This window comes from Oncorhynchus nerka, linkage group LG7 (genome assembly GCF_034236695.1).
Source record: "Oncorhynchus nerka isolate Pitt River linkage group LG7, Oner_Uvic_2.0, whole genome shotgun sequence".
Lineage (NCBI taxonomy): Eukaryota > Metazoa > Chordata > Actinopteri > Salmoniformes > Salmonidae > Oncorhynchus > Oncorhynchus nerka.
The window spans coordinates 76,004,168-76,018,444 of NC_088402.1; the positions used below are offsets into that span (position 1 = coordinate 76,004,168).

At 42.3% G+C, this 14,277-nt stretch overlaps 1 protein-coding gene across 1 annotated transcript in view; it reads right to left on the minus strand.

Annotated features, from left to right (window-relative positions):
* The window catches only part of LOC115132411 (sushi, von Willebrand factor type A, EGF and pentraxin domain-containing protein 1-like), a 55,012-nt gene that overhangs the window by 22,755 nt on the left and 17,980 nt on the right, over positions 1–14,277 (minus strand). The gene's annotated exons all lie outside the window — the stretch shown is intronic.

Below are 14,277 nucleotides of genomic sequence, written 5' to 3' on the forward strand. Positions count from 1 at the left end.
TGGCAACCACAAAATGTTAACAATATACCATTTCCAATTAACCAAGCTAATTTCACTTCTACAGCATTAGTTAGTCAGATAGGGTGTAAGTGAGGCCCTGTGGTCTCATCAAACACTATCACTACTTTTCACTCCAACACATCATTACTCTTGCTTCCTACCTTGGCCCTCTTTATGCTTTTGTTTTACTATGATCTCTCTTCTACCTGTCTTAATATTTGTTTTTATATAACTAGGCAAGTCAGTTAAGAACAAATTCTTATTTACAATGACAGCCTACCCCAGCAGCGCTGGGCAAATTGTGCACCGCCCTATGGGACTCAGCCAGATGTGATACAACCTGGATTCGAACCAGGGACTGTAGTGACGCCTCTTGCACTGAGATACAGTGTCTTTGACTGCTGCACCACTCGGGAGCCTAATCCAACCCTTCCGGTCCTTGACCCTCATCCTCCCGCTCCATACCATCAGAACTGACACCCATATTGTTGGCATTTCAACACAGCTGTTACTTCACCAACTTTTTCCAAATTACATCTGCACTACTCGCTGCCATTTCCGACCGGTGGCTCCTTCGTCTTTAAGGTTTTATGGCAGACTGCACCCATTGGTGTATTGCTGCCACCTACTGTACAGCTATTGAACAAAAAAAGTTGAATATCCCTTGCGGGAAACGGGGTGGGGAATACCACCATTTTATACGATACAAAAATAAAATAAATCCCAAAAGGCCCCACCCTACTCCTTCAGTGATAATCCAAATCACATCCCTACACAGGCTCAAGGGCCTGTGTGGACGGAACATTCATCGACAGGATTCCTTGTAATGCCTCTGCTGTTAAATCTCTGAGTCCCAAAAAACTTTCAGCCACACTTACAACGATGCCTATTTTCTTTAAGATTTCTTTATTTGCGCTGTGCGGTTTATAACGAATGCAATAAATGATACAAAGTCCACCTTTAACATGCAACATGTCAGGATCCTGTTGGCGAGTAACATTTACTGATGTCTCTAATCCAACATAACCTCACATAACCCAAATATATGTACGAAGGGAGAGACTTCTTCAAAGAACAAAATAATGCTATTTTCAGGTCTCTACAGAGATGTTCGATCAAGGTCTGGCTGGGCCACTCAAGGACAAACAGATTTGTCCCGAAGCCACTCCTGCGTTGTCTTGGCTGTGTGCTTAGGGTCATTGTCCTGTTGGAAGGTGAACCTTCGCCACAGTCTGCGGTCCTGAGCACTCTGGAGCAGGTTTTCATCAAGGATCGCTCTGTACTTTGCTCCTTTCATCTTTTTCCCTGAAAAACATCCCCCGCAGCATGATGCTGCCAGCACGATACTTCACCGTAGGGATGGTGCCAGGTTTCCTCCAGATGTGACACTTGGCAAAAAGTCCTTTAGGTTCCTTTTGGCAAACTCCAAGCGGGCTGACATGTGCCTTTTACTGAGGAGTGGCTTCCGTCTGGCCACGCTACCATAAAGGTCTGATTGGTGGAGTGCTGGATTAGGGTTAACAACAACGCTCTATCAGAGTGACCATTGGATTCTTAGTCACTTTGCTGACCAAGGCCCTTCTCCCCCGATTGCTGAGTTGGCCAGGCGGACTGCTCTAGGTGGTTCCAAACTTCTTCCATTTAAGAATGATGGAGGACACTGTTCTTGGGGACCTTCAATGACACAGAAATGTTTTGGTACACTTCCACAGATCTGTGCCTCGACACAATCCTGTCTCGCAGCTCTATGGAAAATTCCTACAACCGCATGGCTTGGTTTTTGCTCTGACATGCACTGTCAACTGTGGGACCTTATATAAACAGGTGTGTGGCTTTCCAAATCATGTCCAATCAATTTAATTTACCACAGGTGGACTCCAAGTTGTAGAAACATCTCAAGGATGATCAATGGAAACAGGATGGACTGAGCTCAGTTTCGAGTCTCATAGCAAAGGGTCTGAATACTTATGTAAATAAGGTATGCTTTTTTTATACATTTGCAAACATTTTAAAAACCTGTTTTCGCTTTGTCATTATGGGGTATTGTGTGTAGACTGACAAGGATTTTTAAAAACTTAATCCATTTTTTAATAAGGCTGTAACGAAACAAAATGTGGGAAAAGTCCAGCGTCGTCTGTGTTTGGCCGGGGAAGGGCGTCATTGTAAATAAGAATCTGTTCTTAACTGACTTGCCTAGTTAAATAAAGGTGACATTTTTTTGAAAAATAAAGAAAGATCTGTTTGTCATGTATGCTAGAAGAGGTTTAAAAACAACAGCTGCATATGCATTTTAGCCAAAACATATGGCATGCAATACAATCTTCTCTAAAAACAGTTGTACAATGGGCTCTGCAATAAGATAACCAGTTTGGTGGGCTTGCATAATGTTGAATGCATTGGAATATATGATAACGAGCCTATAGGATTATAGAAAAAGCAGCTGGGTAAATTAATGTTAGAGTTTCAAATGTTAGATGTTCAGTGGCTGAGTATATTTATGTGGTTAAATGATTAACATTCCTACTAAACTTCTAGTGCCCACACCGTCCTCAGAACAGCATCAGTGTTGCAGTTCTTTACAAAACCAGTGTGCCTGGCACCTACTATTATACCCCGTTCAAAGGCACATCTTTTGTCTTGCCCATTCACCCTCTGAATGGCAGATAACCTCTCTTCTCCCCTTCATCTACACTGATTGTAGTGGATTTAACAAGTGACATCAATAAGAGATTATAGATTTCACCTGGATTAACCTGGTCAGTCTATGTAATGGAAAGAGCAGGTGTTCATAATGTTTTGTACACTCAGTGTATATCAACTGCCGTGAAGAGTACAATCTTACAATGTTGCAGTCCAGAAACAAGAGCTTTAAATCTATGCTAAAAGCCTGGGCCTCTGATGGAGACTGTAGAACTGTCATCAATGCATGCTTCAGTATTCCCCCTTCTTTCTAGGAGCATTTGTGTGACCAGGCCCCATAGGCATATCGAAAGGATCCCACCCACCCTGGTCACCAATGTAACTGACCGATATAGAGAGAGACAATTGCCTTGTGTGGTCCAGAGACGAGATCTCTACCGTCTATGGCAAAAGCCTGGGCTACTAACAGGGACAATAGAATTCTCCCCACTGCATGTTACAATTGTAAAGTAATCTCGGTCACCTGTTAAACTAAATCTACATTGAATTTAGTCTTTGAGATGTCTCACAAGTCTTCAACTGGCAGCTTCATTAAATAGTACCCGCGACCGGGAGGTCCATGGGGTGACGCACAATTGGCTAGCGTCGTCCGGGTTAGGCCAATAGGGATATCCTTGTCTCATCGCGCTCTAGCGACTCCTGTGGCGGGCAAGGCGCAGTGCGCGCTGACCAGGTCTCCAGGTGCACAGTGTTTCCTCCGACACATTGGTGCTGCTGGCTTCCGGGTTGGATGCGCGCTGTGTTAAGAAGCAGTGTGGCTTGGTTGGGTTGTGTTTCGGAGGACGCATGGCTCTCGACCTTCGTCTCTCCCGAGCCCGTACGGAAGTTGTAGCGATGAGACAAGACAGTAACTACTAACAATTGGATACCATGAAATTGGGGAGAAAAAGGGGGGGTATTTAAAAAATTAAAAAATAAATAAATAGTTCCCGCAAAACACCAGTCTCAACGTCAACAGTGAGAGGTGACTCCGGGATGCTGGCCTTCTAGGCAGAGTTCCTCTGTCCAGTGTCTGTGTTCTTTTGCCAGTCTGAGAGATGGCTTTTTCATTGCAACTCTGCCTGGAAGGCCAGCATACCTGTGTCGCCTCTTCACTGTTTGAGACTAGTGTTTTGCGGGTACTATTTACTGAAGCTGCCAGTTGAGGACTTGTGAGGTGTCTCTTTCTCAAACTAGACACTCTAATGTACTTATCCTCTTGCTCAGTTGTGCACCGGGGCCTCCCACTCCTCTTTCTATTCTGGTTAGAGCCAGTTTGCGCTGTTCTGTGAAAGGAGTAGTACACAGCGTTGTACGAGATCTTCAGTTTCTTGGCAAGTTCTAGCATGGAATAGCCTTCATTTCTCAGAACAAGAATATACTGACCAGTTTCAGAACAAAGGTCTTTGTTTCTGGCCATTTTGAGCCTGTAATCGAACCCACAAATGCTGATGCTACAGATACTCAACTAGACTAAAGAAGGCCAGTTTATTTGCTTCTTTAATCAGCACAACCACTTTCAGCTGTGCTAACATAATTGCAAAATGGTTTTGTAATGATCAATTAGCCTTTTTAAAATGATCAACTTGGATTAGCTAACACAACGTGCCATTGGAACACAGGAGTGATAGTTGCTGATAATGGCCTTCTGTACGCCTATGTAAACATTCCATTAAAAAAAGCTGCCATTTCCAGCTACAATAGTCATTTCCAACATTAACAATGTCTACACTGTATTTCTGATCAATTTGATGTTATTTTAATGGACAAAAAAAATGTGCTTTTCTTTCAAAAACAAGGACATTTCTAAGTGACCCCAAACTTTTGAACGGTTGTGTACATTCAGTAATCTTGCTCTGATTTGTCATCCTTAGGGTCCCAGAGATAAAATGTAGAATAGTTTTGTTTGATCAAATCAATTTTTATGTTCAAATGTAGGAACTGGGGTCTACAGTTTGACCCCACGGCTGTCTCTGGCTTCACTCCCCTCCCGGCCATCTAGATGTGTGAAAGTTGGTGCATAAGCTAATGATCCATCATTTATGACTTTCCTGGGGGTGTGTAAACGTACATTTTTTATTACCATAGCATTTTTGTTTGTTCTCTATAGTTACATTTTCAAGTATATATCAATTGACCAATTCGGCACATTTGGGCAATCTTCTGGCAGACTTGATACAAAATATTGTATTCTTGTTGTATAGTAACTAGCCACCTAGCAAGCTAGATACGTTACAGTTGCTGCATTCTAATTAGGGAGTAATAGTAAACACCAGTGGTGTTTAGTACCTAGATACGGAGAACTTGATTGGCAGACGTGATTAGCAGAGATGGTACCTGGATAGTAGTTATGGGCATTCCGAATCTTTCTGTGAGCTGGCTCATTTGGCTCTGTTCACACAAAAGAGCCGGATCATTTGTGTCCCAAACGATTCGTCGTTCAAAATGCTTCTGAATTTACCTAGAACCATGAAAAAAAATAACAAATCTCCAATGTCAGATCGTGAAATGCGAGTTCAAATACATTACCTTGCCAAATTGCAAAAATAATCAGCGTGGACCAGAGAGCATCATGAAGAACAAGGAACACACCAGGCAGGTCCGAGATACTGTTGTGAAGAAGTTTAATTCCGGATTTGGATACAAAAAGATTTCCCAAGCTTTAAACATCCCAAGGAGCACTGTGCAAGCGATAATATTGAAATGGAAGGCGTATCAGACCACTGCAAATCTACCAAGACCTGGCCGTCCCTCTAAACTTTCAGCTCATACAAGGAGAAGACTGATCAGAGATGCAGCCAAGAGGCCCATGATCACTCTGGATGAACTGCAGAGATCTACAGCTGAGGTGGGAGACTCTGTCCATAGGACAACAATCAGTCGTATATTGCACAAATCTGGCCTTTATGGAAGAGTGGCAAGAAGAAAGCCATTTCTTAAAGATATCCATAAAAAGTGTTGTTTAAAGTTTGCCACAAGCCACCTGGGAGACACACCAAACATGTGGAAGAAGGTGCTCTGGTCAGATGAAACCAAAATTGAACTTTTTGGCAACAATGCAAAACGTTATGTTTGGCGTAAAAGCAACACAGCTCATCACCCTGAACACACCATCCCCACTGTCAAACATGGTGGTGGCAGCATCATGGTTTGGGCCTGCTTTTCTTCAGCAGGGACAGGGAAGATGGTTAAAATTGATGGGAAGATGGATGGAGCCAAATACAGGACCATTCTGGAAGAAAACCTGATGGAGTCTGCAAAAGACCTGAGACTGGGACGGAGATTTGTCTTCCAACAAGACAATGATCCAAAACATAAAGCAAAATCTACAATGGAATGGTTCAAAAATAAACATATCCAGGTGTTAGAATGGCCAAGTCAAAGTCCAGACCTGAATCCAATCGAGAATCTGTGGAAAGAACTGAAAACTGCTGTTCACAAATGCTCTCCATCCGACCTCACTGAGCTCGAGCTGTTTTGCAAGGAGGAATGGGAAAAAATGTCAGTCTCTCGATGTGCAAAACTGATAGAGACATACCCCAAGCGACTTACAGCTGTAATCGCAGCAGAAGGTGGCGCTACAAAGTATTAACTTAAGGGGGCTGAAACATTTTGCACGCCCAATTTTTCAGTTTTTGATTTGTTAAAAAAGTTGGAAATATCCAATAAATGTCGTTCCACTTCATGATTGTGTCCCACTTGTTGTTGATTCTTCACAAAAAAATAGTTTTATATCTTTATGTTTGAAGCCTGAAATGTGGCAAAAGGTCGCAAAGTTCAAGGGGGCCGAATACTTTCGCAAGGCACTGTACTATCGCCGCATTGACCAGAGTTATAAAAATGTCATTTCTGAAGTGGATTATCCCTTTAAAGATCAATTCCGATTGAGTGGACATCTGCAGCGTTTGTAATGCGATCTCTGTGACCGAGGTTACATTGCATAGCCGTGGTTTTGCAGTTAGGGTGCATAACTGAAAAGGGCCGATGTTAAGGGAATTTTTATCAATGACTAATTATGTAATCAGGACTGACTAATCAGAATACTATTATGTTACTGTATATGTATGAATTTTATTTTTAATCCTAGTACTGAATATAATGTGTGTAAATATAATCAAGAATTAGAACAATGACTGTCTGTTCCTTGGTAGAAATGAATGAACTATATCGCCAGACTGGCTAGAATGCTTATCTACACAGGCTGACCTTGGCTCTAGGCGAGGTGGGAAGGCATGAAAACTATAGAGCTTTTCTACCAGTGTCAAGAAGAGACGGAACATTTAGAAAACGCTGACGTCATTTTCAGTTTATAACCTGTGGTAAAATGTGTAATGAGCAGTACTCTCGAGAATAAACGCAGCTGGTTGATTTCAAAGGCTGGTCTCTGTCCATGTTATACCAATAAGGGTCTTACAACCCCTTATGAATTGACAGAGTGATTCATTTTAATTAATCAACAGCCGATGAGATTGAATCCCGGCCTTACTTTGGAAGTGTTTTTCCTTGTGAAACCTCTACTAGCCTACTGTAATCTACTGCCTCAAAAAATGTCTCATCGCATATACTGTATTTCCATGATGTATGACCATGTTTCCTTCCCTTCAGCTAAATAATAAAACATTATCCCCAAAGCAGTTCCAGGTTTGGCAAGATAACACAGACCAATCTGAGATGTGTAAATATCAGTTAAAGAACCAAGGACTGCCAAGACCCAAACACAGCATACTGTAACATTAACAATGGATGCTAGTTCAGTATTATGCAGAGACAGAGAACTCTATTGCCCAAAAGCCAGATTTTGTGTAACCGATGTGAAATGGCTAGCTAGTTTGCGGGGTGCGCGCTAATAGCGTTTCAATTGGTGACATAACTCGCTCTGAGACCTTGAAGTAGTTTTTCCCCTTGCTCTGCAAGGGCCATGGCTTTTATGGAGCGATGGGTAACAATGCTTTGAGGGTGGCTGTTGTCGATGTGTGCAGAGGGTCCCTGGTTCGAGCCCAGGTAGGGGCGAGGAGAGGGACGGAAGCTATACTGTTACATTTGCATGGGCAGCGTTAGAGGACTTTCACCATTTTGAACTAGTCAACTGGGAAGGACTTCCTATGGGTTAAGGAAGGATCACATAATTCCATCCAGGTCACCGGGAGGGATCAGCCCATAGAGAATGCTAGAGAAAGCATCCCTATATAGTTCCCATTATGGTGTCTGTAAGCACACGGGAAGAACCTTCATTCCGAAGTAGTCAATTTGTCATGATTAGCTGATCCCTCCTGATGACCCGGTTGGGCATGACTACAACAGGATTACTGGGATGGAACAGCCAATAAAGTTGGAAGTACCACCCAGCTGACTACATACAAATAGGGGAAGCACTCAATAGCACTGCCCATGCTAAAACTGCCTTTTGGCCACTAGAGGCATCTATCAATCTCTATTGGTCATCCAAATAATTATACGTGTGTGAACATTCCACAACTGCAGGTGGCAGTAAATCACAAACCTTGGCTTTGTACCTGCTCAAACAACACACTTCAGGTGGCAGTATGCACCCTTTATGTTAGTTTACCAAATCATAGATGTAGAAGAAAACTGACTACTTCAAAATGGAGATGGTCTCAGTGGCGCTGCCTATGCTCTCACAGATGCCATAATGGGAGAGATATCCCCTGCAATTTATCCAGAACGCCATAATCGGACAGATACAAAGATGGAGCCCACCTGGTGTTCAACCTTCCAAAGTTCTCCCATGTCACCCTGCTCCTTCGCACAGTTCCTCCACTGGCTTTCAGTCAAAGCATGCATGCACTACAAGACCATGGTGCTATACCTAAACCTTGAGCCACCTTTGATCTCTTGGCCCTTATGACTGAGAAGTTGTTGTCCCCTCTAGCTCACTGTAAGGGCTGGATTCAATCCATATCGCAGAAGATCTGTGTTAAAATGTAAAGGTAATTTGCAATTGAGCTGACATATGCAGTGTTTGCGTGAATGCGGTCTCCACAACCGCCGGAACATTGCCTTTAATTGTCAATTGCACTATTAAGCGGATTTTCAGCGCTACGGATTGAATAGTGCGATAAGTCAATCTGGATGAGAACACTGCTAAATTACAAATGTACATTTACACACTAAGATGCGATGCCTAAGTCTATGGTATCAATATTAACCCGTGGAGAAAGATGGAGGTTTAATTGATTGGTACATTAAGTTCATTTTAATCAAACAAGTGCAACAAACATGTTTCATAACTGGCTGCCCACAACATACTAGTTTAAAGTGGTTCCACACTGATAATTGAACAGGTTCCAGACACAGACTGAAACCAAAGAGAAAAGTACAGCATATAGGGACAGAGGTGAGATCCACAGAATACTTCAAACACACATTAATACTTCATTTTGTGAATTCTGTGCTCCTCTGTTGGATATTGTAGTTTCAAAGATCAAATGAAAGAGGACATTTATGGAAAAAGGATGAAAATTGTCTTGTTTGGTTATGTTTAACACCGATCTGCTTACTTAGTAAGGTACATTGATGAGAATAAAGCTAATTCAAATGGACTATACAATAGACACTGAACTCCAATATTGATTATACTTTTATTTGCAACATTCTAAACTTGCCCTACTAAATAAGAACCTGGTTTCATATGTGAAGCAACCCCTAGTGTTATGAAAACAAGTGCTATTAGTTCTCACACAACATATTAAATCTGTTACTTTCATTAGGACAGCCTGTAAAAGAGCAATGGAATAAAAAGGGCAGTGGGAAATGTCAAGATAATATAAAATAAATAAAAGGCTACAACTGCAGAATGTTCGGTATTTTCCCTTGACATAGTGAAGAATCCAGAGCACGTTGAACATTCAAAATGCACTAAGCTGAGCCTGATATTACCGAGAGCTACAGGTTTCCTGCCTATAGAACGCCATGATCCAGTGGTCCTGTTGGAAGAGACTCTTGCAACATTTTCATTCAAACTTATTTACATTAATTTACAAAATAGATATTTAATTGGCTTATCTACAGTAGAACTGCAAAATAATAGTGCAAATAAAGACTCCAAACCTGGATCATGAGCAAGAGTCCTTGATCCCTCAAAGAACTAGCACTTTACAAAATAAGTATAAAGCATCAATTCCTTTAGCATTCATTGTCTCCGGTGTTCCAAGAGTTATCCTAATAAATCCAAGCTTTTCAGATTCACGTCACAATAACACAATTAAGACTTATCAATGACTAGAGCAAAACTTGGTGAAAGCCCATTGAACCAGATGTTCATGAGCTATAGGATAGGTTCAACACATCTGCAACCTGGTCTATCAAACCAGTGGTGGCCTTTGTTGGTATGACTTACATATAAAGACCTTGTGGGTCTTGTATGAAAATGTATGCACTCACTACTGTAAGTTGCTCAACTAAATTACAAATGTTTTGTTTATCTTAACAGATATGATTTCCTTCAATTTCTCCCCCCCCGAGGTGGCAAAATTGGCTTTGTGAGGCACGTTCACCCAGAAAATCAGAGACCCTACATATGGGTGAATTTTAACATGAGAATGTTGCAATGAGTTAAATCAGGATCAGACTAGGAGTGATTTGTGAAGTACACTGGAAACATACAAGTAATCAAGTTAGGCCACTCCTTAAGCACAAGCTTCCAAATGCAAGTGAACCAATACATTCTTTATCGGGAGGTTTCTAATCATCGTGTAATAGAGATTCCTTTTAAAGTATATGAACCATTCCCGGTGTTTGGGAGGGTGGTAGATTCAGGGGACATCACAGCAGCCATTTTACTGTAACTCCTTCCTTCTCAATGAAGCAGGAGGAGACTAAGGTAAAGTAGAAGACTTGGCACTGCAAAAGAAGACACCACAAAAATAAATGTCTTTATACACTGAAAATAACCATCTGCCCAGCATTTTTTTTTTTACAAAACCAACGTGGACCTGTGGAGCACAAACGGGATAAATCTGTTGGACTTTGACACATATAATCACTGAACAGCTGCCACAACATGTCAGCTTGAAGCCAAGTTTGAGATCATTATGTTTCAGTTCAAGGTTCAAAAAGTAATCATGCTCACCATTCCAAATAAACATTTTGCATTATTCTAATTCATTCTCAATCACCCATCTTTCCTTATTATCTCAAATTAAATTAAAATGTATGCTCATAAACACTGTCGGAGTTTTTAGTGGCCACATTTCCTGAGTAGCCACCGAGAGCTGTAACACAAAAACTCTAGTAATCATGACAATTTCTAGATGACCAGGTAGCCAAGCCCTCACAAAACCACCAGTTTTGCCCAATGCTCACCACCTGAGCGACTTCCCCGGCAAGTAGCCTAGCAGTTAAGAGCGTTGGGCCAGTAACCACCAGCTATACTGCTCGTTCTGTGCGTGATTTCCTGCAATCCAGGAATGTCAGTGTTCTGCCACAGCCAGCAAAGAGCCAGGATCTCAATCCCATTAAGCACGTCTGGGACCTCTGATGTTGGACTGTAATAGACTATAGTCTCTTCCTTGACTGATATTGTTATCCACATTGCTCGTCATAAAAAAAATAAAAAATGTTTTATAACAAAAGAATCTGCTGAAACTTACCAAGTACACCAACACTGCCTACTATTTTCCCAGCATTGTCTGTAAATGAACAAACAGAAGGAAGGTGACATGAATTTGCAGTGAAGCTGAAATCACCGAAATAAGACTTGAAATCAAAGAGAAAATGATATAGCTACAACAAAAAGATGAATAGCAACTGGGTGATCGCTTACTGTTGGTGTCTGGGGTTGTATGAGTGGCGTCAGGTACACAATCGGTTACATAAAAGTGATAGAGAACACACAGATTTAACAATTACTAATACAGAATACGGATGTTGGATAAAACAAATCAAATAATGCAGTGAAAGAATGAGGTAGTGTTAGTGGCTTGGCATGCTGGTGAAGAAACTAGTGTTACATTTCAACACATTCAACACTTTATTTCCGTGTTAGAGGCCATGAGCTCACATAGCTCAAGGTAGGATTCAGCCGTTTGTGAGGACATAGTGAGGATTACTTCATGCATTTGATATGGGTTAAGATTTTCTCCATGACCACTTGACAGGTACATTGTTACATATATTCAGATCACAATCAATCCTTTGTTTCAGGTGAAGGAGAGTCTGATGGAGAAAAGACACCATAAACTACCACTGGATGCCGTCCAGATTACATTTGAACATATAATTCAAGTGTCAATGGAAGTTTAGACAAATAACTAGGGGAATTTAGTGAGCATACTAGGCTGTGTATACCACACAGAACCAATGACGATTCTTTCCCTCAGCCAGAGACTGACATTAACTCGGTGTTAAGGTCATTCAAAAGCCTCAGACTATTACCACAAAGGATCAAAGGTTAGGCTAATACAATGAGTTAATGTGTTCGGTGACAAAGTCTTCTCTCTGTCAACACTAAAACAAATATGTGAAGGTTATTCAGCTGTACAAAAGGCACTCTCTGATGAAATGAAAGTTTGTCACGTGCGCCGAATACAACAGGTGTAGACCTTACAGTGAAATGCTTACTTTCAGGTTCTAACCAATAGTGCGAAAAAAAGGTGTGTGTAGGTAAGTAATGAAATAAAACAGTAAAAAGTCATTTGAAAATAACAGTAGCAAAGCTATATACAGACACCTGTTAGTCAGGCTAATTGAGGTAGTATGTACATGTAGGTATGGTTAAAGTGACTATGCATATACACTGCTCAAAAAAATAAAAGGGAACACTTAAACACAATGTAACTCCAAGTCAAATCACACTTCTGTGAAATCAAACTGTCCACTTAGGAAGCAACACTGATTGACAATAAATGTCACATGCTATTGTGCAAATGGAATAGACAACAGGTGGAAATTATAGACAATTAGCAAGACACCCCCAATAAAAGGAGTGGTTCTGCAGGTGGGGACCACAGACCACTTCAGTTCCTATGCTTCCTGGCTGATGTTTTGGTCACTTTTGAATACTGGCGGTGCTTTCACTCTAGTGGTAGCATGAGACGGAGTCTACAACCCACACAAGTGGCTCAGGTAGTGCAGCTCATCCAGGATGGCACATCAATGCGAGCTGTGGCAAGAAGGTTTGCTGTGTCTGTCAGCGTAGTGTCCAGAGCATGGAGGAGCTACCAGGAGACAGGCCAGTACATCAGGAGACGTGGAGGAAGCCGTAGGAGGACAACAACCCAGCAGCAGGACCGCTACCTCCACCTTTGTGCAAGGAGGAGCAGGAGGAGGACTGCTAGAGCCCTGCAAAATGACCTCCAGCAGGCCACAAATGTGCATGTGTCTGCTCAAACGGTCAGGAACAGACTCCATGAGGTTGGTATGAGGGCCCGACGTCCACAGGTGGGGGTTATGCTTACAGCCCAACACCATGAAGGACTTTTGGCAATTGCCAGAGAACACCAAGATTGGCAAATTCGCCACTGGCGCCCTGTGCTCTTCACAGATGAAAGCAGGTTCACACTGAGCACATGTGACAGACGTGACAGAGTCTGGAGACGCCGTGGAGAACGTTCTGCTGCCTGCAACATCCTCCAGCATGATCGATTTGGCGGTGGGTCAGTCATGGTGTGGGGTGACATTTCTTTGGGGGGGGCCGCATAGCCCTCCATGTGCTCGCCAGAGGTAGCCTGACTGCCATTAGGTACCGAGATGAGATCCTCAGACCCCTTGCGAGACCATATGCTGGTGCGGTTGGCCCTGGGTTCCTCCTAATGGAAGACAATGCTAGACCTCATGTGGCTGGAGTGTGTCAGCAGTTCCTGCAAGAGGAAGGCATTGATGCTATGGACTGGCTCGCCCGTTCCCCAGACCTGAATCCAATTGAGCACATCTGGGACATCATGTCTCACTCCGCCCACCAACTGACTGTCCAGGAGTTGGCGGATGCTTTAGTCCAGGTCTGGGAGGAAATCCCTCAGGAGACCATCCGCCACCTCATCAGGAGCATGCCCAGGCGTTGTAAGGAGGTCATACAGGCACGTGGAGGCCACACACACGACTGAGCCTCATTTTGACTTGTTTTAAGGACATTACATCAAAGTTGGATCAGCCTGTAGTGTGGTTTTCCACTTTGAGTGTGAATCCAAATCCAGACCTCCATGGGTTGATAAATTTGATTTCCATTGATAATTTGTGTGATTTTGTTGTCAGCACATTCAACTATGTAAAGAAAAAAGTATTTAATAAGAATATTTCATTCATTCAGATCTAGGATGTGTTATTTTAGTGTTCCCTTTATTTTTTTGAGCAGTGTATGATGAACAGAGTAGCAGTAGCGTAAAAAGAGGGTTTGGCAGATGGTGGGACACAATGCAGACAGCCCGGTTAGCCAATGTGCATGGCACTGGTTGGTCGGACCAATTGAGGTAGTATGTACATGAATGTATAGTTAAAGTGACTATGCATATATGATAAAACAGAGCGTAGCAGCAGCGTAAAGGAGGGGTTGGGGGAGGCACACAATGCAAATATTCCGGGAAACCATTTGGTTACCTGTTCAGGAGTCTTATGGCTTGGGGGTAAAAACTGTTGAAGCCTTTT